Below are 17502 nucleotides of genomic sequence, written 5' to 3'. Positions count from 1 at the left end.
AAAGTACAAATAATTATGAGCTGATTGATTTATAAGTGGAGTATCAGTCATATGTTGGCTATGGGGTGTCAGTATTTACTGATACAAAAGGTCTGTCCTGAGTCCGGTACTATTTTCATTAATGACTTGGATAACTGAGTGGAGAGTATGCTTATAAAATTGGTGGATGATATCAAGCTAGGAGGGGTTGCAAGTGCTTTGGAGGCCAGGATTAGGATTAAAAATGACCCTAATAAAGTGGAGAATTGGTCTGAAATCAATAAGATGAAATTCAACAAAGACAAGTGCAAAATATTGCACGTAGGGAAGAAAAAAATCCAATGCACAAATACAAAATGGGAATAACTGGCTAGGCACTACTACTGCAAAAAGGATCTGGAACACAAATGGAAGATGAGGGAACACTGTGATGCGGTTTCAAAAAAGCTAATATTCTGGGGTGCATTAACAGGAGTGTCATGTGTAGGATACAGGAGGACACTGGTGAGGCTGGAGAATTGTGTCCAGTTTGGGCGCTACACTTTAAGCTGATTACTTGTCATACTTCTTTCCTAATCTGCAGCAAGGGGGATTTAAATTAGATATTAGGAAAAACTTTCTAACTATGAGGACAGTTAAGTTTGGCATATGTTACCAAGGGAGGCTGTGGAATCCCCATCATTTAGGTTTTTAGGGTTCTCAACCTTCATTGCACCATGACCCCCTCTGACAACAAAAATTACTATGTGACCCCGGGGGGGGGGGGCAGAAGCCTGAGCCCACCTAAGCCCTGCTGCCCCAGGTGGGGGGCCAAAGCCTGAGCCCCACCGTCCTGAACTGGGGGACAAAGCCAAAACCCAAGGGCTTCAGCCTCAGGCAGGGGGCCTGTAACCTGAGCACCGCCACCGAGGGCTGAAGCCCTCAGGCTTTGGCTTTGACCCCAGGCAGTGGGGCTCGGGCTTCAGTTTCAGGCCCCAGCAAGGATAATTCAGCCCTGCTGACTCCATTAAAATGGGGTTGCGACTCACTTTGGGGTCCTGACCCACAGTTTGAGAACCATTGGTAAACAGGGATGGTCTAGGATTAGGTTTACTTGATCCTGCCTCAGCACAAGGAGGTGGACTAGATGACCTCTTGAGGTCCCTTCCAGCCCTATATCTCTATGATTCTATAAATGCTAACTTTAAAAGAGTAATGCCACCAGGGAAGGGTACCTAGGAGAGAGTAGCTCTCACCCAACTCCTGGCAGCTGCAGAACCCTGGCCCCTGTTTCAGAAACTATCATAAAATAATGATGGTTCTCCTCAGAGGTGGAGACGAATCAACCCACATTGCACTAGATGGAGATGTTAATTAAAAAACCTAAGAAAATGAGCCAGAACATTGTGTCCGATGCTATTGTGAATTCATGCCTCCAAATAGACAGTCACTGTAACTCATGTGCTTCCCTGCAGAGTTTGGAGTAGCAGGAACAGGATTTGTGTACATGCTACTCCAGACACTCAGCCCTCTAACCAGACGAGCCAAATGGAAACTGTAAAAAGTCCCATCTTCTCCACAGACCAGCTTCTTTCATGGGTAACATCACACCTACACAGACCGTACAATACTCCCAGGGCTGTGTAGGTTGACTAGCACTCAATTCTTTCCATGCACAAGTTTTCTATTAGCTGCTTTTAGGTTTGGTTTCTGTTTTCTCTCAGATGCTATGTTTTGCTTCAAAATCCCCTGGGAAAACTCAAGTGAACTACCCATGTGACTGATTTCTATCCCCCAAACATAACATGGCCCATCTTTCCCATAAGGCTCACAGACGTACCATGGAAGTGCAGTTTTTCCTTACTCTGCTTGCATTTAATGTTCCTGAAATATTCTGAGATCCCCAGGATGACCCTTGCTATAGAAAGGCAAGATATTTTGGCAAAAGGGTGCCCTCTTCGTCTCCTATGGCCAACACAGGCACCTACCCAAGGGAGAAACCATCCACATTTCCTTTTTCCTATGTCTAGGTGGAAACAGAGGATATTACCAGCATTCAAAAGTCATGAGTCAGAGCCCCCCCCCACCACAAAAATCAGGAAATGGACTTACCCCCCGAAACATTTCTTCTTAACCTGTCTTCTGATTTTTCAACCTCTAAGGCAGTGGTTCTCAACCAGGGTTATACATACCCCTGGGGGTACGCAGAGGTCTTCCAGAAGGTACATCAACTCATCTAGATATTTTCCTGGTTTTACAATAGGCTACATAAAAAGCACTAGCAAAGTCTGTACAAACTAAAATTTCATGCAATTACTTGTTTATACTGCTCTATATACTATACACTGAAATGCAAGTACAATATATATGTACATTCCACTTGGTTTATTTTATAATTATATGGTAAAAATGAGAAAGGAAGCAATTTTTCAGTAATAGTGTGCTGTGACATGTTTGTATTTCTGTGTCTGATTTTGTAAGCAAGTCATTTCTAAGTGAGGTGAAACTTGGGGTACGGAACACAAACCAGACTCCTGGAAGGGGTACAGTAGTCTGGAAAGGCTGAGAGCCACTGGTCTGAGGAGGAGCCACCCGCCTCCAATGCATATGTAACCATGTCAGGTTCAAAATGACCTTACGGGTAAGCACACAAATACAGGCTACTTGCTGGCTGCTGTGAGGGTGGACTCCACTTGCACACTCCCATATCTTTGGAGGGGAGCTGTCATTCTGTTTCCCCCATTCCCAATCTCTTATCACTATCCTGCCTCACACCCGCCGCACTGAGAAACATTGAGGAGACGCAGGGTACCCTGTGTTGGCAGAAAGGGACACAAGGGGGAGGAGAATACAGGCGCCCTCCCCTACTCACTTTTTCCCTCCATGGTCTTTCCAGTGTCCTATCTCCCACCAGCCTCCTCATTCCTCTCAATCTGCTCACATTCTCTCTCTCTGCCACCTACTTCCTTGGTCCAGTTCAACCTCCTTCTTGCTTTTCCCCTTTCTGCAACTACCTCTGACACTTCCCTGCAACCTCTCCGTTCCACTAGTCCCTACAGCCTCCCTCCCACTAGACAGCTAGGTACTTATATGGCCCTCAGAACTGTTGTGTCTGAGCCCCAACAGCATTTTCTGCAGCACGTGGTCCCTTAGCAGCACGTGTCTTGTCCAAGTACTGATTTTTGCTTAATACATCAGTGTGATCACAGAACAAGCTGATATGAGATAGATGAATGGGGGAAAGTGGGCAGTAGGTTAACAACTTCCTTAGAGGCATGAGATTTGACTACAGTTATGTAAAATTAAATGCCATGGTGAGCTGTTTGTCTCCCATGCAAAAATCAGCTCAGCCACAGCCGCCACCTTCATAGGACACATGTGCGCACACAAATTTTTGATGGTTCAGCACCTTTTATCCTTACAACAAATGGGGTTTGTTTGTTTGTTTTTTACACCAAAAGACTAACAAGTGAATACTCCTAAGGAATCAAATGAACATCCCATGAAATAAGACTGCATTCAAATCTACAGAGCAGTAGGGATAGGTCGCATTTAATGGAGCTGGTAATTGCTCAGAGAGAGGCTTTCAGGCTAAGAGGTCTTGAAATGACTCATCATTTGCAGTGTGAAAGAAAAGCAGTCTGAAACAGGAGAGCTCTAAGGGTATGTCTATACTGCAATTAAAAACCCATGGCTGGCCTGTGCCATCTGACTCGGGTTCACGGGACTTGGGCTCAGGGGCTGTTTAATTGAGGTATAGACATTTGGGCTCTGGCTGGAGCTCAGGCTCTAGGACCCTGTGAAGTACTGTGGGAGGGTCCTAGAGGTTGGGCTGCACATCTACCCTAAGCCTGAGCCCTGTGAGCCTGAGTCAGCTGGCGTGGGCCAGCCCTGGGTGTCTGAGATGTAGACATATCCTGTGGGGTCTTGCTTTGCAAGATAAATACAAAGGTGTATTCTCCATTTATACTCTACATAAGGACACAAACATTCTAATTGTTAGCCAAAATATTATGCATATGCATCAGTATGTATTAAACACTCATTATGTAACATCTGAATGTTGGGTAATCCTGCTAATTGTATAGTGTGAATTGTATTATGCTTTCCCCAGAATATTATTCACTTCGGTTTACTCATATTAAGGTATATCCCAAAACACTTTGCAACAGTCTGTTGCAGAAAAATACAAAACCTTCAGAAGCAAGATGTAAGAATGTACGCTCTGGTACGGTTACGGAGTGCTTTCCACTGATACCTGGAATGTGGTATCCAAAACAATGAGGAAGGTACAGGATAGGTTGGAACAGAAAAACAAGTACCAACCAGTGGGTGACATACAGAGTGCTCTCTAACTTGCAAACAGGGGTACAATAAATATAACTAGTCTTAGGTGCATATTTTCGAAGCAGTCCTTCTGTGTAAGATGAACTGAACATTGATTGCTTCCTGGAAGGAGTGGTGGATATGCCTTCTTTTCATGTTGCACTGCTTTGTCTTTAACTAATAAATTGACTAAACTTGGCTCTTTTTGGTCTTGTAAAATCATTTTAATATTGAACTAAAGGTATAGTCAAGCAAATGGCTATACCTTCGTCAAAATAGCAATCATCAGAGAGACAGGGAAACTCAAAAACAGTAGCCACAAAAACCAAATAGAGTTTTTAAACTTATTTTTACAAGTAGTAGATGGATTGCCTTTAGGAGGATTGTTTATCTTCTGCCTCCTTTTCGGGCGGGTAGGTGATAGAGCACAGCACTCGTGATCCGTGTGTGGCAGAAGAGTGCGGTGCAGAGTCAGGAATAACTTTTTCAGCGGCTGTGCTGGGACACTAGCACCAGATAACTGCATTAAGGGTCCCATCTAGGAGGTTTTACCTGAGATTTGGGAGGATGGGAAAGCACTGAGACTGCATAAGATCCACGCAGGAGGAGGAAGAGCGACAGTGAGGCTGGCCATATGGGATGAAAGGAAAGCCTGTAAAATATACTGGTTCCTACTCTCCAATACCAGGGAGCCTTGTGGCTGCAAACAGGAGCATGCAAAACGCCACAGGTGTTGTGGGAAATAGCCTGGAAATCACCAGTCTGCTAGTAATTAAGAATTTGTTTTGAGTAGACCAGAATAAAGTAGTATACCTCTAAAAGTTCATATGGCCATTACTAACATCTATCAGACAATTCCTAATGCTGAGGCTGCACTGATAGAAGGGCTGTCTTTCCAAACAGCTGTTAAATGCTGTTTCCATTGATTCATGATTGATAGATTTTTAAGGCTAGAAGGGACTGTTATGATTCTCTAGTCTGATCTCCTGCATAACACAGGCCATAAAATTTAATCCAATTATTCTTGCATTTAGCCCAGTAAACATGTAGTGGAACTGGAGCAGCTCTCCCAGAAAGACATCCAACTTTGATTTAAACACTCCAAATGAAAGAAAGAACTTCCCACAGCCCTTTGTAATATGTCCCAATGATTGATGAACCTCATCATTACAAACATGCATCTTATTTTCAGTTTGAATTCTTGTTGACTTCAGCTTCTATCTACCAAATGGCCATGCCTTCTTCTGCTAGAGTAAGGATCCTACTAGCATTAGAAACAGTCTCCCTGTGTAGGTAATTATGGACTAAGATCAAGGCACTTAAGATCCTTTATGATAAGCTAAATGGATTGTGCTTCTTTAGCTGCCCATAGTAAGGCATGTTTCCAGACCATGAATAATTCTTGTTGCTATTCTCTGAAACCACAGAGAATTACCACAGTGTTAACCACAGAATAGGAGTTCTAAAGATCTCACTGTGCTTTATTACAAGATAGTTTGGGTAGCCCTAGTATTCTGGTTAACAGTCTCTCTCTCAGTAAAGCAGGCACTAATATCTAAAGTTGTGCATAAGCTGGCACTGAGAGCATGCTACGTGTTTAACCACTGCCCTACTAGTACCTCAATCCTTGTAGAGAACTTAGAATACCTTTAGTATGGAAGGGACTAAACAAATTCTGACCTATGTACAGATTAGGCAGACTCGCTGTATAGCAGAAGAGATTCCAAAATGCTCGATCTTGTCTGACGGCTGAGTCTCAGGTCATCACACTTTTTCTATAAAATAAACTTCTATACATCTATTGCAGGAGAAATGGAAAACTTACAACAAAGAGCCTTAGTAATGCAAAGTACCACACTCCAGGAGAGCACAGGAGAACATGTATTATTTGTCACCAGTTCAAGTTTCAGCTCTGCTTTATTCCTAGAGGATGTCTTCACCAAGTCACGCTCTTAAGGAAGTCACTTCAATGACCTGACCTCTCAGTGACTTGTGTTTCAGAACTATTCTGTTTATTAGTACTTAATTCCACTCCAGTTATTCATCCTTATCCCACCTCAAGGTTTATAGGAAATCTAAGACACAGTTTATGCTCTCAAGCCCATACAAAGACATTTCCCTCTATTATGTTAAGACCACGTCTACACTACAGTTTTGTCAACAAAACAGAGGAGGTGTACACACGGCAATGCTCCTCCTGCCAACTGAACTCTGCTGCTATGTTGGCATAATAAAACCACCTTGACAAGAGGCATAGAGCTTTTTGTGACAAAGTTAGAGTGATACAGTGTCAGTGTAGACACTGCCTTGCTTATGTCGCCCTAAGTGGCCTCTAAGTGGTGTTCCACAATGCCCATTGTGACCGCTCTGGTCACCAGTTTGAACTCAGCTTCCCTGCAGCCAAGTACAGGCATGCACCCCTCCCCTTTAAAGTCCCGGGAATTTTTGAAATTCTTCCCGTTTGCTCAGGATGAACAGCTCACATCGCATCTTCCCAGCTGACCATGCTGGATCCCTGCAGCAAACCCACTTCTGCCTGGAGTACGCTCAAGTTGTTGGATCTGCTGGGTCTGTGGGGAGAGGAGGCTGTGCAGTCATAGCTTCCTCCAGTGATGGGAGCTTTGATACCTACAGGTAGATTGCTCCTGGCATGGAGGAGAAGGGACACGCAGCAGTGCCCAGCTAAGATCAAGGAGCTGAGGCATGCATACCAGAAGGCAAGGGAGGCCAATCATTGATCTGGTGAGTCACCAAAGACATGCCGCTTCTATAAGGGGCTGCACACTATCTTAGGCAGTGACCCCATCTCCACTGCCAAGAGCCCTGTGGATACTTCAGGAGGAGGAGGGATAATGGCCAGTGGAGTAAACCCTGATGATGAAGTGGTGGACAAGGAAGTGGAGTTGGAGGAGGATAGGGGACAGGGTCGTCTGGTGGCATGGCAAGCCAGGACCTCTTTTTAACTCTGGAGGGATCTAGCCAGATCTAGCCATTACCCCCACCTGTGGAAAACGGTGCCAGTATTCAGAATAAGGTCCCTAGGCGCTTGTAATGCCTTTCAGCAAAGGATACAAAGAGTCTGGGAGAGGTCCTAAAAGCCTTGATTCTGTCTAAGCAGAAGGCGAGAGCCCTTCTGACATCTAAGTGTGTGCAGGCTAGATTCCTCTCTGTGGAAGTCAGTGAATTGTGAGTGTCACAAGTGCACAGAGTTCTCCCAATCATCTAAGCCAAAGTGATAGCTCTAAGGAATGAGGCCTTGAGAGAGAGGTGGAGGAGAGAACAGGATCAAAGGGAGATTTCCTTAAGGCATTGAGAAAAAAATTATGGCCCCATGAGGGACCACACAGGGGAAAACAAGTTGTGTAAGCCTTTAAGAAAACTAGTCGCGGTAGGATGAAACTAAGAAGCCCTCAACAGGCGAGGAGAAGGCCGTGATACCTGCCAGGTGAAGTCGAACTGAGCTCATCGACTTTATGTCTTTAAGTCCAACGGGTAGTCTAGAATCTTGAAGCTCAGCTCCATGCCCCAGAAACACCTAGGAACAACATTTTCAGATTCAAAGATGAAGGGTACGGATAGTTCAGGGTGCCTGAGCTCTGTGACAGGAGATCCTTCTTGAGGGGAAGACCACTGAAAGGCGAAAGAGGTTCAAAAACCACACCTGCCTTGGCTGTAACAGTGCTATGAGAATAAATGTCACTCTTTCCTGTCTCAATTTGATCAAGGTCTTGATAATTAGAGGTAGACGCCAATAAGCATTCAGCCGGACATGGGGCTACGGTGGTATCAGGGCATCTCTCAATGAATTGTGGCCATGCCCTCATTCAGAGCAGAGAAGCAGACATTTCATTTTGGTTGGGGTAGCAAAGATGTCTGCTCCTGGGAGACCCTGGCTTGGCAGATGCTGTGGAAGACAGAATCATTGAGCTCCCACTGTGGTCCTGATATAAAATTCCCACTCAGGGAGTCTGCAGATGTATTCTGAAAGCCTACTAGATAAACTGCCAAGGTTTCTATCTGATGGGCAGGGCATCAGTTCCACAGTTTTAGTGTACTACATGTAAGGACTGGGGATCTTGCTCTGCCTTGCCCATTTACAGTTTGTGCCACAGTCAGAAGAGGCAGAGCTGAGACCATCAGTGGTTGCAGCTCTCAATGGTTGCATTTTGTCAGTGCTATTGGTTCCTGGATTACTCTTAGTTAGTACTGGAGGCATCATTTCCACCCGAGCGTGGTCTAGTACTGATGGAGCCCTTATTTATTTGTGGGCTTCTGTGTCATGACCTTGAGACTTAAAACATCCTAAGTCCTCATAGGCTGAGCAAGACGACTTACCCAACTTAGGTATGATTGTGTCGAACTTCTCTGAACTGGATTTAGAGAAGGATTTGCTCTCATGTTTATGAGAATGCTCCCTGCTCTCCTGACAAGAGTCTGACAGGGGATTTGTGGGAGTAGATTCTCCTCACTTCTAAATTGGACCTCATGGCAGGAGATGCACTCCTTGCTGAGTTAGGCCGATGTATGGGAGTGGTTCCCTGGACTGGGTCCGACTGCGGCCTCATGGCATTCTCCATTATGTACTTCTTAAGGTGAAGTTCCCACGCCTCACAGTACAACTGGGGAACGAACAGCAGATACAGCACCTTGCCACAAATGTGCACTTCCCTGAGGCAGTACAGGCAGCGTTCATGGTTGTTGCTGACTGAGGAGCGTGGACAAGCAGCACAGATTTTGAAGACTGGAGTCCAGGGCATAGTACAGTACTTGTAACATGGTATGGGGAGATGTGAGGAATTCCCCAGGATGGGGAAATCAATCAAACTATAAAACTTAGTTTTAGAGTTGTATTTTTCATAGCTTTTAGCTATTTACAAAATAGCTATTTACAAATCAGAGATGAGGGATTGAAATTGGTCCTTTTGGTCTTGTGACAGGTGTTCAAAAAAGTGTGTCAACTTAGAATAATTGTTATCATATTTCTCAATTAAGGCCTGGTAATTTGCGACTTGCCATTGAAGAGCTGCCAATAAGAAGCTTTTCCTGCTCAGGGGGTCTAATCGTTTGGACTCCTTGTCTGGAGCGAGGTTGACTGTTGCTTTTAATAATCGCATCTACCATCAGCGAATTAGGGGCAGAATGGGAGATATAGTACTCTATTTCCTTGGGTGAACTACAATATTTTTTATCTGCCCACTTGCAGGTGGGTAGAATAGTGGTGGGTGTTTGCCACAAAGTACACACAGGCGATAATAGTACCTCATTAATTGGTGGGGTTATTTTTCCATCAGGCTGATATTTAAAATGTCCACCAGAGAACACTGGGACTTCTGGACATCTTCTAGAGGCATCTGAAGGAATTCCATCAGACATTTTATTAGGTCCCGGAGGGCCCTAAAATCTCCGCATGTAACCTGCCAGGTGGAGTCGGCAGCAACAAGGGCCGAGTTCAATAGCTAGGGGTTCCTCTTAACAATACAAAACAGAACTGGCTCAAGTCCCAACCCAGTAATCTGGGAAAACTTACCACCCTGGGAACTTCTAAGAGGCAACATTTCCCCTCTCACAAGCACTGAGTCTGTGCATAACAAAAGAGAATTTTTAATAAAAGGGAAAATGAGCATTAGTCTGGGAAAAGACCAAAAGCATTACCAAGCATTAGTCTGGGAAAAGACCAAAACCATGTTCAAAAGCATGTAACCATAAGCAAAATCCAGACCCCACAGTGCCCTTTGCTTCAGTTTCATTGTAGAAACAATGACTCTCAATTGAGTCTAGCTCTGTCTTTAAAACACTGGTGACGGGAAGGTCAAATGGGACTCTTTGGGCAGACTCCACTCCACCAGGTACAAGTACCTGTCCCCACTCCCTCTCTCTTTCACTGTGATTTGGCATCTCTGTCTTCAATCAGGGCAGGCTTAGTACAGTTCTGCTGCCCTTTACTCATACAATAAGCATAACATTTCATTACCCTTGCACTCAATAATAAAGTCATTTGTAACCCAACACCAGCCAAAAGTGCTCATTTTGGCAAAAAAGTTCTATCATTGCTAAGTACCTAGGCAGAGTACATGTCTATGCAAACACTGTCATCTCTAGATGTCAGGGGAGAGCTCATTCAGTCCCTGCTTACATGGATAAGAGGGTGATGGTGGGATTACTTCCTCACCTGGGGAGAACGAATTCTTCACAGATGGGAGCGAGGTTCCCTTCAATCTGAAGCTCTTACTTTTCTTGTGCATCTCCTGGTACCATGGGGGTATATGGCACTGCAGGATGGTCTGTTGATGCCTGTGACTGATGAGGCTCCAGTGTGTGATTCTTTCTAGCTGGTACCCTGTAAAACTGATCATCATAGACCCCCCCAGGAATTCCAGTAGGCCCACTGAGAAGGAGGTAAGTAGGGGAAGGGTCACTAAAGGTATTCATATCTCTGAGGTCTACGGTGCCTGGTGGGCTTGGAATAGCCTCTTCAGTAAACTGACTCAGAGGGGTGTGATCATACGGTACTGAGGTAGAGCCCTGTGAAGAAACCTCAGAGTCAGAAGTATTATACCCTGGACTAAAAGGGGGGCATTGGCAATTGGTGTTGGTACCAAGGGTTGGAAATCCAACCTACATGCAGGTTGAAGCTGTCAGAGCAGTACCGAAGAGGGGGCTTTGGTGGAGCTCCTTACTAGGCGAGACTCTGGTTCATTCAAAATAAGAAGGTCCTCCAAGGAACAGAATCTTAGGGTGGCGGAGGGCTATGACAGCCTATGGCCGTAGCCTGAGTTGGTGCAGGAACTGGGAATGTGGATTGGTGCTGAGGAAGAGCTGGTGCATGTGATAACAGACAGGCTGACTGGGCAGCAATCTCTGACGTCAGAGCTCCAGGGAGACAACAGTACTGGGGTGCAAGGAGAAGACCTGTGTATGTCACAGTGCCAAGAGATGTTAGACAGTACCGAAGTAGAAATCACCCTGTGAGTGGAAAACTTCTCCTCACGCAACTTCTTATGCAGTACCAGCGCCTTGGTACAGATTTCAGTTGGAGCCTTAGCTGTATCCCTCAAGGGACATGAGGTCTCCTGGAAGTGAGTTTTAATAGGTGACCTATCCCTGTTCTGTTTCCCCGGTAGGGGACAGAAGCTTCTTTTTCTCAGAAGTCTTAGCTTCTGGAGTGGCTGCTGGAATTCCAGCTGACATCAGGGCGGCCTGAGATGTAGAGGCCAACATATAGGGGAAGAAGTGGATCCTGATGGAGTTCGGGACCATTCCGTTAAGAGGAGCTTCAACCAAGCCTCTCTGTTCTTTCTAGACCTGCCTTTGAACCCTGAGCAAACCTTGCACTTTGACGGTATATGGGTGTTTCTGAGACACCAGAGACAGCTAGAATGCACATTGCTCCAGAGAAAAGACCTGTGGGGCAGGTCTGGGACAGCTTAAGTCCTGGGGTGTTTGGCATAACCCGGATCTTTAAGCACTAAACCAGAAGTCCTGGAAAAAGGAGAGGGGCTCCTCCTTTAAAGCTCTACTATGCTGAAATTAAATAAAATATGAAAATAACTCAATGAGAAAAAAAATTCACAGTAAGCAAGAAAAGGCAGAAAACTGTAGAACAGCAGATACCAAATGCTCCATCTCAAGCATCAGGTAGTTTAGAAGGAACTGAGTGGCAGCATGCCCAGGCCTGCCTATATGCCCTCAGATGAGAGTTCAAGTTGCTGCTCTGCGCAGGCATGGGCTGATGGACATTGCTTTACAGTCTCCATCGAGTGTTCACAGGCACTGCACATCCTTCAGTGGAGCACTCATAGGGACATACTCTAAGAAGAACAGGAGAATTCTGACCCGAGAACCATTTAGGTACCATGCCTTGAGCAGAGAGTGTTCAGGCTGAGGTGACAAATGTTTCCTGAGTCCTGAAGGAGGAGGCTGGGAATCAGCAGGAGATTTCTGGCCTGCCAGGAGGAGAGGCAAGGCAGATATGGAAACCACACCTGTCTCGGCGAGGTTGACGCAATCAAGATAATTGTAGTTTTGTCCCATCTGGTTTTGTTGAGGATTAGCAGCATTAGAGAGAAGGCATACAGGAGGCACTTTATCCAGGAAAGGAAAAAAAGCATCCCCAAGGGAATGGCGCCTGAGGCGTCTCTTAAGCAGAATTTGCACATTTCTGTAGGCAGTGGTGGCCAAAAGGTTTTTGTACAAAAAACCCAGAGTAAGGAATATCTATCTGTGTGTGGATATGCTGAGATCCCAACTCATGATCCTGAGTGAAATGTCTGCGGAAGGCATCAGCTATAGTGTTTTGAAGACCAGGCAAATAAACTGTTCAGATTCAGAGTTCAAAGCAGAAGGGACCACCAGATCATCTAGTCTGACCTCCTGTAGATCACAGGCCCCGATCACCACACAGCACTCTCACACTAAACCCAACTGAAATTAAACCAAAGTATTTCAGCCCCCAAGAAAACTAGATTGTTATGTGCTACCGAGAATAAGAGGGACCAAGGTGCACATGTACCTGAGGCCCCTGCAATGGTAGGGAAGTGATTAAATGATATATATCCAGATATACCATGGCAAGTGACCAATACCCACATACTGATGAGGAAGCCCCAAAAAAATCGAAGTTCACTGCCAATCTGACCCCACATTATGACGATCAACTAGATCCTGAGCAAGTAAACAAGAACCAGCCAGCCAAGCACCCGAGAGAATACTTGGTGCCATGTCAAAGCCCTGGCACATCCCATCTAATGTCCTGTTAGGGGGCTTATTCCTTCACCCACTTACTTCCCTGGTCCTTCTCGCATGAACAGAGAGCAACAATACCCGAAGTCCAAAGGTGCAAACAATCCGTTCCCATTCCCTCCCTTAGCAAAACATGATTCCAATATCCCCCCCCAACCTACTCACTTCCTGATTGATTGCAGACTATATAGTAAAACTTGAGTTCTGCTTAGCTATACCTTAACCAACCATTTTCCTGAAAGTTAACTAACCAATCCTAACATATTGTAACATGATTATGTAACCAATTATATCTCACCACCTTAATTAGTTTACACCCAGCAAAATTAATTATATAGCAGACAGAAACAATCACAGATCCAGACAGAGACCATGCAAATAAGCAATAGCAAAGTGGGAACTATAATAACAAAACACTACAGAAGTGAGGATTTTACATCCCAGGTATTGATAAGTGAGTTCTTGCCAGACAGGATGCTATCAAACTAAGTTTCCTTTTACATTTTCTAGGCACTTCCCTTTCTCTGGAGGTGATAGGCATTATCAGGACAGGACTGTATTCCTAACAGCCCAATAGCACCTTATTTCAAGGTGACTAGTTTGGAACGTGAGGATCTGACCATTCGCTTCCCAGCTTATGGCTGCCTCTGCTGCTTACCCAAAGGCCTTAGCTTAAGAACAGGGCCTCAGACTATCACAGTGAGAGAAGGACCTTACACCGGCAGACAGTGATTTTGATTCTTTTTTTTATACCTCTATAACTAGCTAAGTGATAAGAATACACCTAAATTCTTAGAATATAGGCCTTTACAGACAGGCCTGAATATCTATATCCTAACATGTCCCATTTCCTGTTGTGACCATCCCCCATGCTTCAGAGGAAGGACATTAAAAACTAAAACAAAATACATTGGCAGAAGGGAAAATCGTTTCCTAACTCCTGCTAGTGGCCAGCTGAAATCCCAAAGCGTAAGTTTTTAACGACTGTAAGACAGAAACCAGAAGTGGGCCCCAGGGCAGCTAAGCCCTGCCCGCTACCATCACAAACAACCCAGTTATAGAACCTTCTTCTAATTTCCGACCTGAATTTGTTCATGGCAAGTTTATATCCATTTGTTCTTGTGCCAACATTGTCCTTCAGCTGAAATAGCTCATCATCCTTCCTGGTATTTACCTTCCTGATGTATTTATTGACAGCAATCATACCCCTTCTCAGCCTTTTTTTTTTTTGGCTACTAAACAAACCTAGTTCTTCCAGTCTCCTAAGACAGGGTCCTCCATTCCCGATCATCCTAGTAGCTCTTCTTTGCACCTTTTCCAGTTTAAATTAATCTTTTTTTAAAAATGGGTGACCTGAATTGAATACAGTATTCCAAATGAGGTTTTACCAGTGCTTTATATAGTGGCATTAATACTTCTTTCTCCCTACTGGAAATGCATCATCTGATACATCCTAGAATCACATTAGTTTTTTACTCAGCCGAATCACATTGGTGGCTCATAGTCATCTTTTGATCAACCCACACACCCAAGTCTCTCTTCTCTGTTGTTTCCACTGATGAGTCCCCAGTTAGTAGCAGAAATTCTTATGATTAGACCATGAGAAATTATCCAGTTCCCATGATTAGAGTGCATTAAGCTCTAAGTTTTTCTTGCACCTCAGATGTGGCAATTTCGATGTCTAGGCATTTATTTCCATCAGCCCTTTTGCTTTCATGCATATGTTCCATATGATCATAGTGAACACCGAGGCAAAGTATTCATTTAGTTTTTGGGCCATACCTAGATTATCTTTCATTTCCTTCCCATCCACACTGCATAGTGGCCCAACCTCATCCTTCCTTATTTTCTCTCTCTCTCTTTAAAAAAAACCTCTCTAATTCATTTTAATTTCCTTGGCAAGAGTTAATTCAGCTTCACTTTTAGCAATTCTCACTTTATTCCTATATTTTCTAACCTCTACACAGTAGCTCTCTTTGCTGATCAATCCCTTTTTCCATTTCCTATAGCCTCTTTGCTTACTCCTAATAACCTTTTTATGATAAGTTATTCCCTCAGCTGGACCTGGAGCCTTTCCCTACACATTTTTCCCTCTTGCTTGGAATGCAAACTTCAGATAGATTTTGTATAGTCAATTGAAAGAAATTCCAAGCATCTTCCACCTTTAAATCCTTGAGCTCTTCAACACAGCTGACTTCATCTAATTCCCTTAATTTCCCCAAACCTGCCCTTTTGAAATACAAAACCATATTTAATGACCTGGCTTTGATTATCCTTCCACTTAATTTAAATTGAATCAACTTGTGATCACTCAATCCAAGGTAATTTCCTACAACTATCTATTCTGTGATGTCCTTACTACTTACCAAAACCGAGTCTCAAATTGCATCAATTCTTGTTGATTTGGTGATAATCTGCCGGGGTGGGCTTCTCACTGGTTCCATACATCACCTGCCTTTGAGCTGAGGAAATGGGATCTCATTCCCCCTTGTCGATTTATGAAGTATGTAGCAGGCACTATTGCCATTCATTTTGCAGGCAGATTGACCTATCCTGGGAAGGAAGTGCTGGCAAACTTATCTTATGGCTCTGCACTCCAGAATGTTGATATGAAGGGTAGAATCCTGGGTGGACCATTTGCCCTGGATAAGTGTAGTACTGTAAATGAACTCCTCACCTTAGGAGGGATGCATCCAAAACTATTGTGACAGTGGGAGGGAGGGGTTGATAGGAACTCCTAAGCACACCTTGCCTAGAGAGACAGGTACATGACTGGGGATAGAGAGCAACTTGTTCAGAGTGTCTCTGTTGGGGGCAAAACTGAGCCAGTTTTGGAAACAAAGCAGAGGTAAGTGGGTGTATAGCGTGACAAAGATACCTGTTGCCACATGCTTAAGAAGTAAATACTCTAAGGGCAGCAGAGAGTCCAAAAGGGATGATTTGATACTGATAAATGTCCTGACTTACAACAAAGCATAGGAATCTCTCGTGATAGGGATATATTGTGACATCAAAGCACGTGTCCTGAAGGTCAAGTAGTCCTCCAGATCCAGGGATGGAATGATAGCTACAATGTTACCATCTTGAACCTCTGTACCCTGACAAAGGTATTCAGCATCCTGAAATCTAGTATTGGCCTCCCACCTGTCTTTTTGGGAACCAGGAAGTACTTGGAATAAAATCCCTTTCCTCTGTATTCACTGGGGACTGATTCCACAGCTCCTATGTGGATGAGGGAGAAAACCCTGGAGACCCCTCATCTCTGGAAAGGTTTCTGAGATGGATCCCTGAAAAGGGATGGGGGAGTATGGAGTGAAAATGGATAGAACAGCCCAATGTTATAACCTCAAAGACCATCTGCTCCTATATGTTGCAGAAATGGGAGAGATGATCCCCAAAGTGTTGGAAGATGGGGAAGGATAGTGCAGCAACAGATCCAGATCATGGGGGTGCTTGAGGCCCTCACCTAAGGCAGTAACATGAATGCTTTGTAGATGTCTGCTGTGTTAAATCCTGGCGCAATGGTTGCAATAGTTTGCCCTCTGCATTATGAATTTCTTTTTAAGTGACTCCAACACCTCTGGTAGCTGGGAAACTGAGCTGATCAGGATTTATGAACTGGCTGAAACTGACTTGTTTAGGCCTATCTACGCCTAGTAAATGGTCACCCTGGAATCCTTCAGAGAATGCAGGGACTCATCCGTGGACTTGCTGAATAATTTAAGCTCACCAAAGGCAAGGTTCTCTGTGGTGTTTTGGATTTCACCGGAGTCCTGCAACCATGAGACTTAATGCATGACCACAGCTGTGGAGATGGAGTGTTAGCTGCATTGAGAGAAACTTGTAAAGCTGTCCTCACTAGAAGCTGTCCCTCTGCAATGAGGGCCTAAAATTGCTCCCTATGCTTTACATTTCAAATAGATAATGCAGTTATCCTTTTGCAAGAATCAGCTGGTGATCAGTAATTCTGAATTGCAGGGTGGCAGGCAAGTAACGTTTATGACCAAAGAGATCAAGAGACCAAAAGTCCTTATCAAATTGTGCAACGGTATTGTCTATTGCATTCATTTACTGAATCCATGACCGAGGAGTTAGGGGCTGGATGGAAAATAAAATTCCAAGTCCTTAACCAGAACATACTTTTTCTCTGCTCTCTTAGCTGTTCGGGGAGGGGGATCAGTGGCAGGAGTCGCACAAATTGTCTTTGCGGATTCTAACACCACCTCATTTATAGAAAGGGCCACCTGTGCTAAAGATGGTACATGAAGAACATTCAACAACTTATGCAGTCTCTTGGACGTCATCAAACAGTATTTGAAGAGTGTCTGCTGCCATTTTCATCAACCCCTGAAATTGTTTGACATAATCTAACAGTAGAAGGAAGGGACATAATTATTTCATTCAGAGAGGAGGATGAAATATTCATCTGAGGAGAAGCCTCCTCATCAGTCCTTGCTTCTTGCTCCTCTTGCAATGGAA

The sequence above is a fragment of the Dermochelys coriacea genome, chromosome 11 (genome assembly GCF_009764565.3).
Source record: "Dermochelys coriacea isolate rDerCor1 chromosome 11, rDerCor1.pri.v4, whole genome shotgun sequence".
Lineage (NCBI taxonomy): Eukaryota > Metazoa > Chordata > Testudines > Dermochelyidae > Dermochelys > Dermochelys coriacea.
The sequence above is the reverse complement of the archived record's forward strand: the minus strand, read 5'-3'. Positions refer to the sequence as shown.